Below are 23145 nucleotides of genomic sequence, written 5' to 3' on the forward strand. Positions count from 1 at the left end.
GTCTTGGGAGGGTGTATGTGTCCAGGAATTTATCCATTTCTTCTAGATTTACTAGTTTATTTGCATAGAGGTGTTTATAGCATTCTCTGATGGTAGTTTGTCTTTTTGTGGAATTGGTGGTGATATCCCCTTTATCATTATTATGGCATCTATTTGATTCTTCTCTCTTGTGTTCTTTATTAGTCTTGATAGCGGTCTATCGATTTTGTTAATCTTTTCATAAAACCAGCTCCTGGATTCATTGATTTTTTGAAGGGATCTTTCTGTTTGTATCTCCTTCAGTTCTGCTCTAATCAAGTTATTTCTTGCCTTCTGCTAGCTTTTGAATGTGTTTTCACTTGCTTCTCTAGTTCTTTTAATTGTGATGTTAGGATGTCAATTTTAGATCTTTTCTGCTTTCTCTTGTGGGTATTTAGTGCTATGAATTTCCCTCTACACGCTGCTTTAAATGTGTCCCAGAGATTCTGGTATGTCATGTCTTTGTTCTCATTGGTTTCAAAGAACATCTTTATTTCTGCCTACATTTTGTTATTTACCCAGTAGTCATTCAGGAGCAGGTTGTTCTGTTTCCGTGTAGTTGTGTGGTTTTGAGTGAGTTTCTTAATCCTGAGTTCTAATTTGATTGCACTGTGGTCTGAGAGACAGTTTGTTGTGATTTCTGTCCTTTTACATTTGCTGAGGAGTGCTTTACTTCCCATTATGTGGTCAATTTTAGAATAAGTATGATATGGTGCTGAGAAAAATGTATATTCTGTTGATTTGGGGTGGAGAGTTCTGTAGATGTCTATTAGGTCTGCTTGGTGCAGAGCTGAGTTCAAGTCCTGGATATCTTTGTTAACCTTCTTCTCATTAATCTGTGTAATATTGACAGTGGGGTGTTAAAGTCTCCTATTGTTTTGTATGGGAGTCTAAATCTCTTTGTAGGTCTCTCAGGACTTGCTTTATGAATCTGGGTGCTCCCGTATTGGTTTCATATCTATTTAGAAAAGTTAGTTCTTCTTGTTGAATTGATCCCTTTACCATTATGTAATGACCTTCTTTGTCTCTTTTGATCTTTAGTGGTTTAAAGTCTGTTTTATCAGAGACTAGGATTGCAGCCCCTGCTTTTTTTGTTGTTGTTGTTTGTTTGTTTGTTTGCTTTCCATTTGCTTGGTATATCTTCCTCCATCCCTTTATTTTGAGCCTATATATGTCTCTGCACGTGAGATGGGGCTCCTGAATACAGGACACTGATGGGTCTTTCCCTCTCCACACTGCTTTAAATGTGTCTCTATCCAATTTGCCAGTCTATATCTTTTAATTTGGGCATTTATCCCATTTACCTTTAAGGTTAATATTGTTATGTGTGAATTTGATCCTGTCATTAAGATGTTAGCTGGTTATTTTGCTCCTTAATTGATGCAGTTTCTTTATAGACTCAATGGTCTTTACAATTTGGCATGTTTTTGCAGTGGTTGGTACCAGTTGTTCCTTTCCATGTTTAGTGCTTCCTTCAGGAGCTCTTGTAAGGCAGGCCTGGTGGTGACAAAATCTCTCAGCATTTGCTTGTCTATAAAGGATTTTATTTCTCCTTCACTTATGAAGCTTAGTTTGGCTGGATATGAAATTCTGGGTTGAAAATTCTTTTCTTTAAGAATGTTGAATATTGGCCCCCATTCTGTTTTGGCTTGTAGGGTTTCTGCTGAGACATCTACTGTTAGTCTGATGGGCTTCCCTTTGTGGGTAACCCAACCTTTCTTTCTGGCTGCCCTTAACATTTTTTTCCTTCATTTCAACCTTGGTGAATCTGACAATTATGTGTCTTGGGGTTGCTTTTCTCAAGCATTATCTTTATGGTGTTCTCTGTATTTCCTGAATTTGAATATTGGCCTGCCTTGCTAGGTTGGGGTAGTTCTCCTGGATAATATCCTGAAGAGTGTTTTCCAACTTGGTTCCATTTTCCCTGTTACTTTCAGGTACACCAATCAGACGTAGATTTGGTCTTTTCAAATAGTCCCATATTTCTTGGAGGCTTTGTTCATTTCTTTTCGCTCTTTTTTCTCTAACCTTGTTTTCTCACTTTATTTCATTAATTTTATATTCAATCACTGATATCCTTTCTTCCACTTGAACGAATTGGCTATTGAAGCTTGTGCATGCATCACAAAATTCTTGTGCCATGGTTTTCAGCTCCATCAGGTCATTTAACATCTTCTCTACACTGTTTATTCCAGTTAGCCATTGATCTAACCTTTTTTCAAGGTTTTTAGCTTCCTTGTGATGGGTTAGAAGATGCTCCTTTACCTTGGAGAAGTTTGTTATTACCAACCTTCTGAAGCCTACTTCTGTTAATTCGTCAACGTTACTCTCCATCCAGCTTTGTTCCATTGCTGGTGCGGAGCTGCAATCCTTTGCAGGAGAAGAGGCGCTCTGGTGTTTAGAATTGTCAGCTTTTCTGCTCTGGTCTCGCCCCATCTTTGTGGTTTTATCTACCTTTGGTCTTTGATGTTGGTGACCTACAGACGGGGTTTTGGTGTAGGTGTCCTTTTTGTTCATGTTGGTGCCGTTCCTTTCTGTTTGTTAGTTTTGCTTCTAACAGTCAGACCCCTCAGCTGCAGGTCTGTTGGAGTTTGCTGGAGGTCCACTCCAGACCTTGTTTGCCTAGGTATCACCAGTGGAGACTGCAAAATAACAAATATTGCAGAACGACAAATATTGCTGTCTGATCCTTCCTAGGGAAGCTTCGTCCCAGAGGGGCACCCACCTGTATGAGGTGTCTGTTGGCCCCTACTGGGAGGTGTCTCCCAGTTAGGCTACATGGGGTCAGGGACCCACTTGAGGAAGCAGTCTGTCAGTTCTCAGGGCTCAAATGGAGCCACTGCTCTCTTCAGAGCTGTCAGACAGGGACTTTTAACTTTGTAGGAGTTTCTGCTGCCTTTTGTTCAGCTATGCCCTACACACAGAGGTGGAGTCTATAGAGGCAGTAGGCCTTGCTGTGCTGCGGTTGGCTTTGCCCAGTTCAAGCTTCCTGGCTGCTTTGTTTACCTACTCAAGCCTCAGCAATGGTGGACACCCCTACCCCCACCAGGCTGCAACCTCTCAGGTTGATGTCAGACTGCTGCACTAGCAGTGAGGAAGGTTCCGTGCATGCGGGACCCACCGAGCCAGGCACAGGAGAGAATCTCCTGGTCTGCTGGTTGCTAAGACCATGGGAAAAGTGCAGTATTTGGGTGGGAGTGTCCCATTTTTCCAGGTACAGCCTGGCACAGCTTCCCTTGGCTAGGAAAGGGAAATCCCCCAACCCCGTGTGCTTCCTGGATGAGGCAACACCCTGCCCTGCTTCAGCTTGCCCTCCATGGGCTGCACCCACTGTCCAACCAGTCACAATGAGATGAACCAGGTACTTCAGTTGCAGAAATCACCCAGCTTCTGCATCAATCATGCTGAGAGCTGCAGACCAGAGCTGTTCCTATTTGTCCATCTTGGAACGGACTAGCAAGCAGGTATTAAGACAGGAATATTTTAATTAAGGTAAGGGGAGAGGAGCAAAGAGATAGGGCAGCCATATAGCACACCAGATGGGGGCAGCAGGTATTACTATACATTGATGAGCTTCCTAAATTCTGTAAATTTACTATTTTTTCCCCTAAAGTTAATTCTGAGGTTGACATTCTCAACAGTATCACCATTTTTATTATCTTTATCATTTCCATCCTTCATATCTGAATATAGCATAGTAGTTTTTAAAGCAATTTTTCTTTCTTTTTTTTTTTGAGATGGGATCTTGCTCTGTTGCCCAGGCTGGAGTGCAATGGCACAATCATGCCTCACTGCAGCCTTGACCTTCTAGGCTCAAGTGATCCTCCCAGCTCAGCCTTGCACGTAGCTGGGGCCACAGACATGCACCACTGCTCTTGGCATTTTTTTTTTTTTTCCTATTTATAGAGACAGGGTTTCACTATGCTGCTCAGGTTGATCTGAAAGTCTTGAGCTCAAGTGATCCTCCCGTTCAGCCTCCCAAAGTCCTGGGATTACAGGAGTAAGCCAACACACCCACCATAAAGCAATTTCTTATACATTAGCATGGTGTTTCTACTCCAGGAGGATAGAAATCAGTATTTTTATAGTATAGAGACATTAAAATATGGGTTTCTCAGTCTAACAGCCATGTAAAGTTTCAGAACCTCTGCTCTGTCCCTTACTAGCTATATGACCTTGAGCTTATCTTCTCTAAATTTCAGATGCTTCAACTTTTAAAACATGATATGTGTATAGCAGTATTATGAAGAATAAATGAAATGGTATATGTAATGTGCTTGGCCCAATGCCTATATTGTGATAAGAACTAAAAAAAAAAAAAAAAAAAAGCCTGGTATTACTATTTTTCCCATTCTTTCCAGTTGACAGGTAAATAAACCAAGTCTTCAAAATGTGAAAGACTTGCCCAAATACACGAATGAGGTAGGTAATAAAATAAGATTATGTGTTCTTACTTTGACTTCAGAATTCTACCATTATTCTTTAATATGCATACCAATTAATTCACTATCTTTAGTGCAAGGGGAAAAAAAGCAAAATTATATTAAAGGATGGAATATTTTTCTATGAGAATTATACTATTATTCGCAAGTGGAAAGTGATCTGAAATAAATCTTTATGAGAGACATCAGTCTTTATATCTTTACTGTAAATATTCTCCAGAAATCAAAGCCTTCTAGAATAACTGTATATTCTTGGAAATATGAGACAAGCCAGACAGTCCCATTTTGAGTCAGTGGTTTTCAAAATGCTTGAGAAGCCACAAAACAGAAAAGGATTTCTAAGTATGAAGAGGGAAATGTGACTAGTACATAGAAACCATACATTCGATTTACTATAGAGAAGAAAATGTTAAAGAAGCTAACTTTGTGATTTGAATTGACTCTATTTGTTCATTTCAGTGAAGCCATTCAAAAAGTAATAGTCCCTGATAATGAAAATAGAAAAACAGCATGATTAGGTGAGATACAGAATGTGCATTAAAAAGGGAAAGGAGAAGCTCTGAGTTTGTTAAAAATGAATAATATTTTCATAAAATTTTAGAGGTAGAGATAACTTTAGAGGTGTTAGCCCATTATTTTCCTTTTAGAGAAGAGGAAATGGACAATCAGAAAGCTTTAATGCCATTTTAAAGTCCATACAGTTAGGTAGGGGCAAACCCAAGTTCAGACATTCTGATTCTTGTGCCATTATTTTGCATTTTTCAATGGAGATTTCTCTTTCCAACTGCTTATCTGTTAACTTTGAATACAAATTGTAAAAACTCAGTAGCTTCTGATAACTTTTTCATGGATTTTGAAAAGCTTAGTGAATATTTGTTGGGATCTGGCTCCAAAGATGACACCACATGCATCGCATATCCAAATATTTTCTTGTTTCTAACAGATAAAAACAATTGTAATAACAATTTCAAGTCTATTTGAAAGTACATACACAATATTTAGAAGACCACCAGTGCAGTCTAGCAGAGTATAAAACACAGAATTTAAAATTCCAAGACAGTCAGCACAATGGTACTTAATGGCAGGAGTTAATTCCATTGCCACTTGAATCCATTTACCCAGAGTCTCTTCTTCTGCATAAAGTAATAGTGGAATTGGTGATGGGTCTGTATCTAAATGTTGTCTATACCCTCCCAGGGATGGGTGAGGAATAACTGAGAAAATAGATGTGGGGAGAATTGAGCAATGAAGTTCTCTTCTCCCATAACCTCCAGAGTCCAAGTCCCCATGATGCTTCATTTGGATCTCCAGTCATTCATCCTCCTTCCCCTTATTGTGTCCCTGTAGCTAGAGTCATTATTTAAATATTCACATGTGACCATGCCTCATCTTGGTAAAAACCATTTAGAGGTTCCTGTTGTTTTTCCAATTACACATCTACTACTCTTACTACCTATAACTTTTTATCATTGATCAATATGTGGCTAAATTTTTCTAATTGTTTAGGTCTCAACTCAAATATTTCTCCCACCACCCAACTGCCCACTGTACCCTATAGCAGACATTCTCTGTCCCATAGCCTGTTGTATTTTCTATATCACTTTGTACTGTCTTATCTTATTTACTTCTAAATTTACACATATTTTACCTTTCCCCCACAGCAAAGTATAATGCTTCATGAAGCAAGAAACTTTCTATGTTTTTATAGTTATATTCTTTATACAGAAATATGTCTGTCAGATAATAGGGAGCTCAATAATATTTATTGCAAGAGTGAACACATTAATACATGTTTGAGGTAACTGAACCTGCCCTGTCCTTCCAGTTTCTTTTTGGGATATTTAATTTATAATTCTGCAATGTTTTAGAGCCTTGATTGACTTACTTAAATAATTGTAGGAGTCTGATGAATAGTTGCCTAAGGAGAACTTTCTTTCCACAGGCACTGTATATTTGGAGAGGAAATTGAGAGAGCAATGTGGTTTAACTACCTCCTGAAATCTCCCTGATTACATAATTACCAACTCCTTGGGTTTTCCATTCTGTTAAATTTATTTCCTTTTGTAACATCTACTGGCAATTAGACTAAAGGACAAGTTTAATTAAGATAATATATATAAGGAAATGCAGAAAATAGGAAAGAGTGAGTGGGATTTGATTGCTGTAACTCCATCTTCAGTTAGATAATCCATACCTATAGTGTCCTTTGGAATTCTGGACTCTGAGTTTATTAGTTTCCTGTGGTTGCTGTGACAAATAACGACAAACTAGGTGGCTTAAAACAACAGAAATGTATTTCCTCACTGTTCTTGAGGCCAGAAATCCAAAATCATGGGATAGTCAGGGACGCACTCCCTTTGTAGGCTCTAGAAGAGAATATAGTTTTTGCTTCTTCCAGGTTCTGATGACTGTTGGCATTTTCTGACTTGTGGCTGCATCTCTGTACTTCATCTTTGCATTACACTTCTCTCTCTCTTTCTCTCTTCTTCTGTCTGTAAGATTCCTCTGCCTTTTATTTATTTATTTAGAGACAGAGTCTCACTTTTTCACCCAGGCTGGAATGCAGTGGCATGATCTCGGTTCACTGAAACCTCTGCCTCCCGGTTTCAAGAGCTTCTCCTGCCTCAGCCTCCTGAGTAGCTGGGATTACAGGTTCCCACCACCGCACCTTGCTAATTTTTGTATTTTTAGTAGAGATGGGGTTTCCCCATGTTGGCCAGGCTGGTCTCGAACTCCTGACCTCAGGTGATCTGCCCACCTCAGCCTCCCAAAGTCCTGGGATTACAAGTGTGAGCCACTGCTCCCAGCTCTTTACCTTCTTTTTAAAGGAATACACATGATAACATTTAAGACCAACTCAGAAAATCCAAGATAACCTCCTCATCTCATGATCTTTTAGCTTAATTATTTATAGCTATAAAAAAATTGACTAGATAAGGTAACACAACAGCCACATGTTCCAGGGAAGAAGAACTGACATTTTTTGTGTCTGTCATTCAAACCACTGTATGCAGTTAGGAGGAATGTTGTTACAAGTCTACTAGATCCCTTCACGATAGATGAATGTTCACAATTGCTTTGCCAGTAGGTGGCCTTTCAATATCTGTTTCAAATTTCCAGGTGCAGGGTGCCCAGTACCTCCCCAACAATTTTCTCTGTTCATTCTTATTGTTAAAAAATAAATAAATTCCCAACAATGAGGCAGATCTCCCCAATGTCTCTCTCCCAGTTCAGTCCTAATCACGTGTAGCCTTTGCTGTGTATCTACTATTACCCAGATCCAGTCGTCAATTTAGTCAGGGCTGCAAGAACCCAAGGAGACTAAGTATCATATGAAGATAAAATCTGAAAAGTTTCTGGAAGCCAATATGGCAAGTGAGTTTGCCCTGACTACTCTCTGTTGGACTAAAGTGGCTAGGTTTCTGGTTTGATTTCTGTAGCTGGGACTAGAGCCCAATCTCAACTCTAGTTTACTGAGATAAGATCCTGACACCTCTCTGAGTTTGTTCTTTAATCTTCTCCAGATTGAATGTTGTTTCCCGTATCTACCCTCCCATATACTTGTTAGCTGTTGACTTGGATCCTGTTCTGAATGGACGAATCAGTTGGACGTATCCACTTTTGCTATGCTACATGTTTTAACTAGCAGCAGATTGACCATCTTCAGTACCAGAGTGACCCTGGAACAAGTAGGACAGCCTTCTGTGTTTTTCCATGCTAGGATCCAGCCCCAAACTAGGGCTAATTTCCCCCACCTTGTCCATTCACTTATTTCATCAAATTTGTTTTAGCTAATCCTCATGCTGTTTTGAAGGAGATGCTTTTATTATTTCCATTTTACAGACGACATACCTAAGGCACAAGGAGGTATAACTTGCTTTAGTTCACATGGCCAGTAAGGGGAAAAGACCAGTTGCCTCGAGTCCGGACTTAGCCAAATTGTGATTTCTGCCCTCTGAAGCTATAAAGAAGTCTCAACTTTCTTCTGTATGGAAGTCTATCTCTTAAATATATTCCCATGCTTTTCCTTCTCCAGGTTAAACAACAATTCCTAGAAACTCTTCATCTTGTGTAATATGTTTCTATCTCCCTCTTTTCTTCCTTCTTCCCTATTTTTTAAAAATTACCTATAACACAAATTATCATTCTCAATCTCTCTCTCTCCCTTTTTTCCACTCCTCTTTCTTCCCTCCTCCCTTGCTCAAATAAGGCCTTGCCTGTCCCTAACTCTGATGCCTCAGATCTGTCTGAGCACATAACCAAATCATACCCCCAGATTTCCTTGTATATCTATCATTTCTTCAGGGCTTGGAAAAGCCACTTTTCTTCCCTTTAGAGAGGTATCAAATTTGGTTACCATTATTTTTTGTGCTACTTAAAGCCATTGATAGAATATTCGACTCTTTTAGCAGAAATGTAATATCATAATAGCACTGCAAAGCATGTCAAACTGGACGTCTTTCAGGTTGAGTGAATTTTGAGGCAGTGTTCAATGTGAACTGTGATCCATCTTCTGTAGCAATATTTCTCTTTTCTTACAGAAACCCCATTCTTTTTTCTTCATAGCTCTTTTTATATCTCCTCTAATTAACATAATGTCATTCTAATCGCTTTGATGAAATTAGTGGGTTTGGTATTTCTATATCTTTTTGTATGATTGAAAAATAATCTCCAGTTTCCTTGAGTTTTTTTTTAAGAAAACATCTTAAATCAATAGAGGTTTTTTTTTTTAATTTCATCATTAAAATATTGCAAACAGGTCTTAGAAATCACCTGACATCTTGTTTCTGAAGCTGGACACTCCTAGGTCTTATTTATCAGACTGCTGAACTATTCCTTTTTCAGAGACACAGATAGTATCCAAAAAGTTTCTGATATTCTTGTTTTTAATTGTTACAGCTTTCTCAATCAAAGTAGCTGAATTTGAAACAAGGCCACTGTCATTTACTTCAAGGATTAACTCATCTTTCTGGGATTGAGATACTGAACAAGCAGCACCTGACCTCTGCAGATGTATTTTTCACCCAAGAAATTTCTAATTCAACCAGATCCCCTTTGTCATGGGTAATGACGTGGATGGAGAAGTGAGCACACATGGACCTCACCTTGCAATGGAAGCCCAGTGCAACCCCTTGCTCATGTTCTATTAATGACTACAAACAGTGCAAACAATAGTCAGCTCCTTTGTATTTCCCCACTATTTGCCAACCCAGAGCCTCTTCTTTGTCTTTCCAAGGAGACTGAGATCTACATCGATGTGGTTGAAGTCCCTCTGCAGGGTCTCTCTGGGGCCCTTCACAATATTTGTTTGTCCCTTCAGAGTGATGTTGACATTTTCTGGAATGTCGACAGTCTGCTGAGAACGTCTTTATTCTCCCAGTGGATGTGGCAAGGAGCTGCTTCGCTTGATTTTTAAGAAAGGTTATTTCTTAAACAAACAAAAAAAAAAGTGTCACATTTCTTTCACAGCCCTCAAAGGAACCTAATAGAATTAGAGACCTATAAAAGTCAGTAGTCCTTATATAAGAGGGATTGAGAAGAAAAAGAAGGCTAGAGACAGATGAAAAGGGCATGTAACTGAATTTGTCTGTGTTCAGATCTGTTGTATCCCCAGTCCAAACTCTAGTCTATTATGTCCAACATGATTCAGAAGTATAACAGTCATCTCAAACATAACTGAGCTCTTGATTAGTCCCCATGCCCCCACGATAGGACCATTACTCTTTCAGTGTTCTCCTTCTAGTGATGGGGATATTTTTCTTCTAGTTGCCCAAACAGAAAAATTGAAGTCATCTTAACTCTTCTCTTCTTACACCACATATACAATCTGTTCATAAATTCTTCATACTCTATCTTTAACTATATCCTGGATTTAAGCACTTCTTATTGCCTTCACTGCAACAACCCTGGTCCCTTCTACCACAATCTTTCCTAGATTATTGCAGGTGTCTCTTAATTGGTGTCTCTGTTTCCATCGTTGATCTTCCACAATTTATTGTCTTCATAGCAGCAGTACACAAAAGTCATACTATGTCATGTCTGTGCTTAAAACCAGTAGCCTCCCATTATACGCAAAGTAATTTCCAAATCCCTTAACATGGTGTATAAGGCCTTAGTTTATTTGATCTTCAGATAGTTCATTGTTCTCATTTTTACTATTTCTCCATCTTTCACTATACTCCAGATTCCACAGCCACTTTGCTTTTTTGAGAAACTCAAACATTTGAGATACACTGTCTCTTAGGGTCTTTGCGTGTGCTGCTGCTTTAAAATGTTGTTTTATTATTTATTTATTTATTTATTTTGAGATGGAGTCTTGCTCTGTCATGCAGGCTGAAGTGTCGTGGTGCGATCTCAGCTCACTACAGCCTCTGCCTCCTGCGTTCCAGCGATTCTCCTGCCTCAGCCTCCTGGGTAGCTGGGATTACAGGTGCCCACCACCACACCTGGATAATTTCTGTGTTTTTAGTAGAGATGGGGTTTTACCATGTTGGCCAGTCTGGTCTGGAACTCCCGAGCTCAGGTGATCTGCACGACTTGGCCTCCCAAAATGCTGGGATTACAGGCGTGAGCCACTGGGCCCAGCCCATAAAATGTTCTTATGCCCATATGAGTATGGCTCATATATAGCCATGAATCCTCTCACACTCTGCTGAGGCTACTCCATCAATCAGGCACCTTCCGTGACTACCTTACTGAAAATAATAAGCCTTATCACTCTCTATGCACTAGACATTGCTTTTTTTTTTTTTTTTCATGGCACTTACCACCACCAGATCTATTGCCCATTGATATTCGCTTGTTTTGTTTTCCATCTCCCCCATGAAGGTAAGAACGAGGTATGTTTTATGTTCCGTTGGCTTCCCAGTTCCTGGAATAGTGCCTGGCACATGTTAGGTACACAATCTATTTTCTTCCAATGAATGAATGAAAATATAGCAAGGCTTTATGGAGACCATGGTTTGAAATTGGAGTAAAGTAGCATGAGAACAAGTTATAGAATCAGGGAGAACTTGAGTCTGAATCTTTTTCTGGTTCTGCCCACCTTAATTTTGGCAAGTTGGTTAACTCCTGTATGGATAACATACAGAATAACATATATGGATAACATATATATGTGGCAAACATAGGGAGAGAATGACACATATAAATTACTTGGCACAGTATATGGTCCCCGGAACTCAATAAAGGTCACTTTCTGACCCTTCCTGTTAGGCCCTTCCTTCTCTAAGCCTCCCACTCACCTTGCCGGGATGATGTCTTGGCTGGTGTCTTGAAGGACTTCCTTGCTATCAGAAAAGACTCAGTTGAGACCCATAAGGCTCCCACCATTAAGATAATTGGGGGTGTCTGTACCTGTACTTGTTTGTAAGCTTGGCTTGTTACAACCTGTAGATTTGTTTTTCGACAGATGCTTGACATCATTTGTCTTCCAGCACAGACAGTACCTTGATCTGTGGTGCAATGTACATTCAGGTTGAAAACTGCCATCTACATTAGTGCTGCATGAGGCAGTTTACCCAGAGCCTCATACGGCTACTGCTTAAAGGACGACTCAGATCCTCTAGCTGTGTGTGGGAGGGAACATGGCAGTTCAATTTAAATACCTCTGCAGATGCACTAAGTTCTGAAAGACACATTCTCTGCAGAGCACTCTGTTTCTGTGCTGTCATTCTGTCTATTCAGTCTCAGCTGCAGTCTAACAGAGAGGGGAAGAGGTGGCCTGTGTTCTGAATCAACACATGGTATCATCAGCATAATGGTTAAGAGATGGACTTCTGGACGCAGACTGCCTACATTCAAATGCTGACTTCACAACTCCTTAGCTATATGGCCTGGGCAATCCATCAGCCTCAATTTCCTCATCTGTAATATTGGGATAATCCATAATAGTACTCATCTTTTTGAGTCATTGTGAGAATTAAATAATATCTTTCAAGTAAATCACTTAGAACATTTTCTGGAAAGTTATAAGTTTTAATAGTAAGTACAGATGATTATCATTATGCATAGAATAAGGTGGACGAGGAGCAATAGTACAAAGATTAATCAGAAACGGCCGCTTAATAAACCTGGTTGAATCCCCTAATAAAGACAGGCATGTAACTAACTCTAATACAGAGCAACATGAAAACAGAAACAAAATGTACTTAAGCAAGTGGGTTACAGGGGAAGGAAGAATTCACTGGAGGCTGAGGATGGAAGTGAGGCATGTATAGGAAGGAAGGAGCTGATTTACTTGTGATCTAGAAACTGATTCCTATTTAAATAGAAGTAAGCAATATTTGACACTAAGGAAAGACACAGGCATTATTCAAACTGTTTATCTTAATTTGAGAAATTTTGAGTTCAGAGTCCTTTTATCACATGTCTTTCAGCTTTTAACTGAGGAAATAGTATTCACATTGGCCAAGGTTGATGAGGAAGGCATCAGGGAGCCTTTATTATGCACCAGGAGCAAAGCAATTAACTTTTCACCCTATTCTAAGCTTCCCAGAAAGGGAGTTCCTGTCTCCATTTTACAGATGAGAAAACAGAACTCGGGTGGGATAGGTAAATTAAACTTCCCTTAGCTAGTAAATCTGGCTGTAAACCCAGATTTACATTGTTAGAGATTCTACATTCTTTCTACACTGTCATGCTACCTGCTAATCGATGCTGAAATTTATTCTTTCTGAATGAATGCAGAATGAATGAATGATTCATTCTTCTGAATGAATGATTCATTCTTCTGAATGAATCACTAAGAGGCATTCCTGAATCCCTCTTGGTGATTAGCTCTATGTGACACACCTTTCTTCATGCCATAGCACACATAAAAGATGGCAATATTTGTCAGGCATGCTGAGAAAACTAGATGGGGTTGTCCCCGGCATCTGGCTGCCCTAAGCCTTGTCTGGACTGAGGAAATAAAGCATCTAAAAATATCTTTGATCTTGGTACACTCACATGTTATACACCTGGGCTAGAGGAGAATAACCCATTAACTCAACCCTATTAGCTGTTCCTGCCCCTGTCAGTTTCTCTGGGTTTCACTCAACCACAGGAGAAGAGATGGCACAAGGAGATCAGTGGCACAAAGAGTCCCACCACGAGTCCTGCTTAGGAAGCCACCAGCAATTCTCCTTTGCCACATGATCGAAAGCTCTGTGCAGAATGCATTTCAGAAAACGAGCATCCTCTCCAACACCATTCCTCATTTTCACTGTGCCATGAAACACCATATGTATTTATATCACACGAGTGGCAATGTTTAAAAGAAAAACCTTTTAAGTCAGTTTTCACATTATTCCAAATGATGGGAAAAGATCATTTTGTTTCTCTCTTAGGGATAGGAAGACAGTTTTGTTTTGTTTTTTTAATTTCTTCCCAGCCATCCAAAGGATCTGGTGTTCCACACCTGTAGCAAGTATCCTTTAAGATGTGCAGTGTCTGGGACACATCTGGTTAGATCGGCAGTTCTTGTATAACTGGACTTAAAATGGTGTGGGTTTCTCCTTCCTGACTGAACAAACTTAGCATCCCTCCTGCCTTCAATTGGAGTGTATTTATAATCCTGTATCCAATTGCATCTGGAAATCATTTCATTGTCTGCCTCCTGAACCTGTTTGTGTCATCGGGGCTATTCTGTAGGGTCAGCCCTGTACTTTGAATCCAATTGTTTGTCTTGGACACATTTATACTTCAAACTGAGCCTTATGTGCTGGGCCTTCTTTCATTCCAAACTGGGAGTTCTATTTTGTTCCATGACCTTCAGACATCTACAGACATGCCAACATACACACTTGTATGCCAAGCAAGGTTCCTTAACAACCAGCCTGGGCAGAGCTCCAGGTCTCCTGCTTACCTGGGTGAGTAACACAGGAAGTAGCAGGGGATACAATGCAGAGAGGACAAGAATAGCTTCAGTAGTGGCAGCTGGGAAGAAATTGTGGGAGGCAAGTGGGTTGATTCCCTATATATTACAGTTTCTGACTCGGAAAGCAAAGATAAATTAACTTTTATGTGACATGTTATAGTTTTTGCAATGCTTCTTACATCCTGCTATCTGTTTTTAACTCGAAGAAGTGGGTTTTGTATCCATATGTTGGGCCTTCAAGAAGAATGCTTTCTTTATTGCACTGATTCTGTTAATTTAAGTACCAACCATTGGCTACAGTCCTTTAAAAGGCCAACTTTTTAGAAGCATTAGTATCGCCTTATGCATTATCATATGCTTCCAGAAGGGGATTTGTTTTCTAAGCCAAGAGAATTCAGAGACTTCAGCTCCACTCATTGAGGTTGCAATATGGCAAATTCAAGTTACAGGAGAGGATGAAAAGATATTGTAGTGATAGCTGAGGGATGGAAAGGAACGAAGAGCCCAAAAGGAGTATGAAAGAGTGAAAGTGCAATTTAATTGGAAAGTGAATGGGAAAAGTGGAGAAAATCCTTTGGTGTTCTTGTCAAAAAGCTCCACAGGAAGGGGAACATCACACTCCGGGGACTGTTGTGGGGTGAGGGGAGGGGGGAGGGACAGCATTAGGAGATATACCTAATGCTAAATGACGAGTTAATGGGTGCAGCAAACCAACATGCACATGGATACATATGTAACAAACCTGCACATTGTGCACATGTACCCTAAAACTTAAAGTACAATAAAAAAAAAACTTCCAAAAAAAAAAAGCTGGACAGTGGGTTTAATTAAATCTATTTATTAATAAGGGGCATACAAAGGGAGCAAATGTCTGGGATTATAGTTTATAACATATAAAAATATGGAATTAGAAATTTCAGTATTTCAATATCCAGAATGACTAATGATTTGGTAAGTGGCAGAGTTGTTGCAGAGAGAAAAGAAGTACTAGCCATGCTGGAAGGCCATTCTCACACACACTTTCAGAGTGAAGAGAAAGAATAAGACAGGGATTTAAAGGAACGTAAACCACTGCTCTCTGCAGTCTATGTCTCACAGGAGAATCTGTGAAGTAGAGAAGGCAGGAGTAGGGGTGGAGAGGAGATTCATCGTTATCAGCTATATTTGGCTACAGGCTAAAAACCGTAAGCTTGTATTCTCATTCAGAGAGTCTCTCCATTCACTCAATTCTTCGTCACTTCGGAAATAAAATATAGTTTTGCGAGAATACATTTTCTAGCTTTCTATTCTCCATGAATTCACACACACACACACACACACACACACACCACACACACACACCACACAACATATACAGATTACAAATACACACACCACACACACAAAATGCATACATACCACACACATCACACATATATTTACACATACACAACACAGACTGCACACACATGCCACACACACTACACACATGCACACACTACACATATCACACGCACGACATACACCACGCATGCACCACATATGCACCGCACACAGACCACATGCCACATACCACACACATACACGCACACACCCCACACGTATACCACATACAACACACACACACACATCAAACACCACACACCACACACACAAACGTTCTTTTTGCGCACACAGACATCTGTAGATACCCTCCTATTTCTGGAGGGAGAGCTTTCAATCTCTAGACTCTCTTACCTGTCACCTTGATTCAAGATGAGAAAAAACAGGGACTTCAATACCCCCCAAATCTTAGACTTGTTAGAACTGGGAAAATGTGTAAAAGGTAGATGCACGTTAAAATTAGAATACCTAACCCACTTAACTCGTCATAAACACATGGCCCCACTGTGTGACGAGGCAAAGGGAGTTCTGGGCTCTCAGAATAACTAGTAAGAAGTACCAATTTCTTACATAGCCCTTTTTCTCCCACATTTAAATCTCCATAAACTTCACACATTCCCTATCATCCTTGGATGTCCAGTTTTTGAAACTTTTTCAGTGTGTCCTCCGGAATTAACATTCTATCAGCAGCAGAATTGCCTATATTCTCAGATTGTTTTCTGAGCATTTTCTTCATCTTTCCCCTGTCATCCTCTTCAGTGCGGCTATTTTTTTTTTCCCCACAACTCCTCAACCACCAGTCCTGGAGGAAGAGCAGCTATCTTCCGTCTCTCCACGTAAGCTTCCAGAGTTTTCCTCTAACAGCCCTAGCTTGAAATCTCATATGACCACTTTATGTCATCTACTTACCACTCCTCACTAGTATTCTTGCTTATCAATCTTTGAGTTACTTCTCTTGATATATAAATGATATTGGTTATTGATTCAATGTTTCTCTATCACAACTCTATTCTTAATTCTTGGCAATTTCGATGTATATGAAAATAATCTTTCCAGTCATTCTTGGCCTCAATTCCTCGAGCTTCTCTCCTCTAATGATCTGGGTGTCTATGCCGTTTTAATTCACAACCTAACTTAAATTCAATCCTTCTTTAATTTCAACTGTACATGAACCATGCTCACATTTCAGTGATTACCTTTCTTTTTCCAGATCAATCACTTTATTACTGCGATTTCAATAATCAATAGACCCTACTGGACATCCATTTTTTACCCTGACAATTTTTCCTGGCCCTTAAATCTCTGGTTTGCTCTCACTGTCTTATCCAGCTTAAATTCAGCGGTCAATCATTATAATTACCTTCTTCTTGCATTCCTCTTCAATTCCCTTGCCTCTCTCTCATTTATTAATATTCTTTCACAAAACATACCTTGGTTTAAATTCAACTCCCCACGTACCCAGTGTCTCTGGCCATGCAGTTTACTACCTGTGACAAAAACTCTTGATCTTACTGGCAGGTTCCATATAAATTGATGATGACAAACAAAAATGCAGGCCCAAATCATGCTATAAATTGTTAGTCAATTCACTCTTTTCATTCTTCTACCTCAACACTCTGCTCATGACCTTGTTTCTCACTTCACTGAGAAAAATGATGCAATCAGAGAATGATTTCCACTCACATCAACCACACCTATGGAGTCAACCAAAATAAAAATTTTGTTACTCTAGTTGAGCTATCTACACTGCTAAGTAAAAACCAATCTCTCGGCTGGGCGCGGTGGCTCACACCTGTAATCCCAGCACTTTGGAAAGCCGAGGCGGGTAGATCACGAGGTCAGGAGATTGAGACCAGCCTGGTCAACATGATGAAACCCTGTCTCTACTAAAAATACAAAAACTAGCTGGGCATGGTGGCGCGTGCCCGCAATCCCAGCTACTCAGGAGGCTGAGGCAGGAGAATTGCTTGAATATGGGAGGTAGAGGTTGCAGTGAGCCGAGATTGTGCCACCACACTCCAGCTTGGGTGACAGAGCGAGACTCTGTCTCAAAACAACAACAACAAAAAACCAATCTCTCTATTTGTGCACTGAATTCTATCTCCTGTTGCCTACTAAAAAAAATAATAATAATAAAAAAAGAAAAGAAAAAATCAAACAATTATCTTCCCTCTCTCATGTGTAAGGCATTGTTTTCCTTTCTACTGGCACCATTCCCATCCATAATCAAACACACTATTTTTTCCCTTTTGAAGAAAGAAAAATCTTATGCCATTTACCCCCACCTCCCAGCTTATGTACCATTTCCTGTCTTCCCTTTGCAGCTCATATCCTTAAAGAAAAGTCCATTTTGTCTGCTGCTGATTCCTCTCTTCTCATTTTCTTTTAAACCTACTAACTCAGGTTTCCATCACTTTCAATGAAAGTGTTGGAAAGTTACTATATGGTAAAGGCAATAGGCCCTTCTCAATCTTCATCCTATTTAACTACAGTAGCATTTGACAAATCGTTGTCCCTACTTCCTTCTTGAAACACTCCACTCATGTCTTTCAGAACCTTATATTCTTGGCTTTTCTTGTCTCACTTGTCACTCCTTCCTAACCTTCCTTTGTTGGTTCTTCCTGCTTTTCCTGGACTCTTACAGTTATCTACCCCAGAGATCAGTCTTTAACCCTGTTGTGTTCTCCATCTATACTCACTCCCTTGATAGTCTCATCTGATCTCCATGCTATTTGCCAGTCTACCAGAGTTACACCTCCAAAACACACTGAGATTCTCAACTACAGGCTGGTAGATATGATGGCCTGTTCAACATCACCAAGTGGATGCATAGAGAACATCTCAGAGTTAACATGTCCAACTTCTGATCTTCCTCCCAAATTAAACTCTATCTGCAGACCCCACCAACTCAGTTATAAATGTTCTTTCCTTCTAGTTTCTGATACCAAAAATCTTGCATGCTCTTGGATTTTACTTATTTGCTCTCAAACTCTACATCTGATCTCAATGGAGATTATCTACCTTTACAATATATCCAGAATTTTTAACACTTCTTGTCACTCCATGTGAGCCTTCTAACAGGTCACTGAAAATAATATTTCCATTTTGGTCCTTTACACTGTATTCTCAGTATAGCAGCCAGAGGGGGTCTGTCTAAAAATAAGTTAGTAAATAGTATAGTCTTTCTTTGCTCCAATCCTTCCAGTGCCTTCTATCTCATGCAAAGGACAACTCAAATGCCTTCCATTAGCCTACAAAGTTGTTAGTTTTCCAAGCTCAACTATTTATTCCCTCCATGCATTTTCCTCCAAATATATCTGGCTCTTCATTGTTCCAGACATACAAAATATCCCCCTGGCTTATTGTCTTCGAATGAGCTGCTTTTGTTCTTTTAAGCACTCTTCCTCCAATTTTCCACTTATCAAATTCCCTTGCCTTCTTCCAATATTTGCTTAAATGTTTTCACTACTGTGGAGCTTCTTCTGTTTACACAATGTAGAATTATGTTCAGCCCCCACCCACCGCACACATGTACCCTCATACACCATTTCTCTTACTCTGCTTTTTCCTCCCATATCGCTTATAATTTTCTAACATGGTATATATCTTACTTTTAAAACTTAAATATGCATATGGATTACTTAATTTTTATCTCCCTTCTCTATAATGCAGACACCAAAATGGCAGAAATTATTATTATTTCTTTTTTTCAGTAATCTATCCCAATAGTCTGAAATGATGCATCGAACGTAATAGGTGCTCAACAAATATCTATAGGAAAAAATAGATGATTGAAAGAATAGATGAGCTGGCTATTCTCAGTTTTGTTCTAAGCCACATATACTTAGAGAGGTGATATAGTCTTTGACATCCAACACAGTTATTTATTTATAGTATGTTATTTATTTATAGTATGAGCTTGTATATGTTATTGAATGCCATCAAAGAAATTGGCATAACAGATACACATCTTTGTTTTGAAGGGGGAAAAGGAAATAAAATAAGTCAAACACTTATCACAGTTCTTGGCACATAATAAATGTTCAATAAATGCTGGCAATTACAGTGTGCTTTGTAAATAGTTGCTGCTTTCATTTTACATCTTCCTCTTGCTTCAGAGGGAAGTAGATAGTAACTATTTTCCTTTGTGACACAAGTCAGCATTTCTGAGCATCTGTGGCTTAGAGCTTCTGATCAGATTGTGTCAATAGTGTGCCTGTATTTAATGAATTTAATTGGCAAGCATATTTTTTGTGCAGGAAAAAAAGCAATTGTCTCTGTGTGATATTTGTTTCTGATTAGCAACAACAATTGCTTCTCCATTTTCAAGCTCTGGTTCATATCAGAGTAATGTTTCTGCAGTGCATACTAGATGAAAATGAGATCGGATTTTCTTTCACTGACAGCCTGACTACAAGCCTTTTAAAGGTAAAAACAAAATGCTCCTACACAGGGCACGAGTTCTATTTCCTTTAAATAGGTTGTCATGTTGCAAATAGCATAATGCAGCTGCAATAAATATAGAGCATTTGTTGGGTTTTTTTTAGATTGGCATGGTATGGATGGAAGTGAAGAAAAATGTTCCAGGTTGGTTGTACAAGACTTTCAAAATGAAAAGTGAGCCGAATTGAGGGAACCCTAATATAATTTCTAACAACGGAAACAGCATCTCCTCTAAAGTCTCTCTCTCTCTCTTTTTAAAAAAAAAGATGGTAGAAATTTGGTTTAAAGAAAATAAAATGAACAAAATCTTATGCAAGCTTTTGATCCTGCTAATATATGAAGACAAATTGTAAATGAAATGAGAATTTGACAGAGACTCATATACATTTATACCTTTGAGTTTGGCAAAGACGTCTTGTTGAAAAATGATTGACTGCAGAGAATATAAGAAAAAGATTATTAAGAAATCTGTTTTTTCATGGAGTCATAAAATATTGGGATGAGAAGGGATCTTTTGAATCATATTATTTTTCAGCATTTTTAGTAATAATACTGATAGTCAGCAATTTTAAATGTCTTGCCCAATGTCACATGGGAAGTGAACTAAGCAGCAATATCCCTGGACATTGAGTCCCATACATTTGTACTCCACTCATGCTACCTCTTCTGTCTTACCAGAGAAGAGATGGTGACACTAACTTATTGACTTTTAAAATAAACAAAAAATGATTAAAAGTGAGAAGTTCTTTTGAATTAGATGAACTTCTTAAGCATTAGTCATGAAACGCTAATGTTAGAACTAATCTGTTCTCAATTTTTGTAATTTTATCACTTAAAGAACAATATTTAAATGGAATTTTGTAGCAGATAAACTTTTGGGATTGACTTTTTTCATTCAATAATTATCTGGAGATTCATCTAAATTGTTGGGTATGTCAATAGTTTGTTCCTTTTTGTTTCAGAGTAGTATTCCATGGTATGCATATACTATGATTTGTTTAACCATGACCATTCACAGTTTGTTCAGCCATTCGATGTTTTAACCACTGAAAAACATCTGAGCTTTTTCTAGTTTTTGCCTATTTATGTATAAAACTGCTGTGAAAAAAAGAAACTATCAACAGAGTGATCAGACAACCTGCAGAATGGAAGAAAATATTTGCCAACAAGCATATGAAAAAAACGCTCAATATCAGTAACCATTAGAGAAATGCAAGTTAAAACCACAATGGAGTACCAACTCACACCAGTCAGAATGGTTATTATTAAAAAGTTAAAAAATAACAGATGCTGGCTGGGTGCGGTGGCTCACGCCTGTAATCCCAGCACTTTGGGAGGCCGAGACGGGTGGATCATGAGGTCAGAAGATCGAGACCATCCTGGCTAACACGGTGAAACCCTGTCTCTACTAAAAATACAAAAAATTAGCCAGGCGAGGTGGCAGGCACCTGTAGTCCCAGCTACTCGGGAGGCTGAGGCAGGAGAATGGCATGAACCCGGGGGGCGGAGCCTGCAGTGAGTGGAGATCTCACCACTGCACTCCAGCCTGGGCAACAGTGAGACTCCGTCTCAAAAAAAAAAAAAAAAAAAAAAAAAAAAGGCAGATGCTGACAAGATTACAGAGAAAAGAGAATACTTATACACTGCTGGTGGGAGTGTAAATTAGTTTGGCCATTGTGGAAAGCAGTTTGGCAATTTCTGAAATAACTCTAAACAGAATTACCAATCGATCCAGCAATCTCATTATTGGCTATATACCCAAAGGAATATAAATCATTCTCCCATAAAGACACGTGCACACATATGTTCATCACAGCACTATCTGCAATAGCAAAGATATGGAATCAACCTACATTTCTACCAATAGTAGACTGGATTTTTAAAAAATGTGCTACATAGACACCATGGAATACTATGCAGCCATGGTATTAGAAAAATGTGTGGTACGCAGACACCATGGAACACTATGCAGTTCATTAAAATGAACACGATCACGCCCTTTGCAGGAACATGGATGGAGCTGAAGGCCATTGCCCTAAGCAAACTAACACCAGAACAGAAAACCAAATACTGCATCTTCTTATTTGTAAGTGGGAGCTAAACATCAACTGCATAGGGACACAAAGAAGGGAGCAACAGACAGGGGCCTACTAGAGGGTGGAGGTTGGGAAGATGATGAGGATTGAAAATCTGCCTATTAAGTACTATGCTTTTTACATGAGTGATGAAATAATCTGCATGCTAAACCTTCACGACATAATATAAGAAACCTGCACTTGTACCCTTCAACTTAAAATAAAGAAGAAAAAACTGCTGTGAGCACCCAGCATAACTATTGTGTGAACATAATTGTTTGCATCTCTGGGATAATGCCCAGGAGTGCAATTGTTGAGTTTTAAGGTAGTTGTTTGATTTGTTTTTAAAGAAACTGTTCATCAGTCTTCCAGAGAGGCGATACCATTTTACATTTCTGCCAACAATGTATGACTGATATAGTTTATCCACATCCTTGCCAGAATTTTGTATTGTCAGGTTTATTTTGTTTTGTTTTTCAGCCATTCTTAAAGGTATGAATTGATATTGTGGTTTTTATTTACATTCTTCTCATGGTTAATGCTGTTGAATGTCTTCCTGTGTGCTTACTTGGCATCTGTACATTCTCCTCATGAAATGTCTCTTCATGGTCTTTTGCCCATTTTTAAATTAGACTGTTTGTTTTAAATAGAAAATGCATATATTTGCACATCAAATCCTCACATGAACTGGAATCTAGATCCTTTGATTTCATAGCTATGTCAGACACCAACTCAAAATGTGAGTCTATCTACTTGGGAGTTCTTAAACTCTTATTTTCTGGAACATTCAACTTGGCATTTCTGAAAGTGATAACATGAATCAATCTCTATTCACTTCCAACAGAACATGAGTACAATTCTCATAAATGGAGGTATTCCCACAAATGAAGCACCTGGGAAGTTAGAGCTTCTTTTCAATTTAGTACTTTAGTGAGAGTCTTACAAA

The 23145-nt window shown here is 39.0% G+C and overlaps 1 long non-coding RNA gene across 1 annotated transcript; it reads left to right on the top strand.

Annotated features, from left to right (window-relative positions):
- The first annotated feature begins 4379 nt into the window (after positions 1-4379).
- LOC134736985 (uncharacterized) lies at positions 4380-22244 on the top strand. The gene is made up of 3 exons (XR_010121489.1): positions 4380-4440; positions 20229-20268; positions 22131-22244. It is a non-coding gene; the product is annotated as an uncharacterized lncRNA (long non-coding RNA).
- The last annotated feature ends 901 nt before the right edge of the window (positions 22245-23145 follow it).

This window comes from Symphalangus syndactylus, chromosome 6, assembly GCF_028878055.3.
Source record: "Symphalangus syndactylus isolate Jambi chromosome 6, NHGRI_mSymSyn1-v2.1_pri, whole genome shotgun sequence".
NCBI classification, from domain to species: domain Eukaryota; kingdom Metazoa; phylum Chordata; class Mammalia; order Primates; family Hylobatidae; genus Symphalangus; species Symphalangus syndactylus.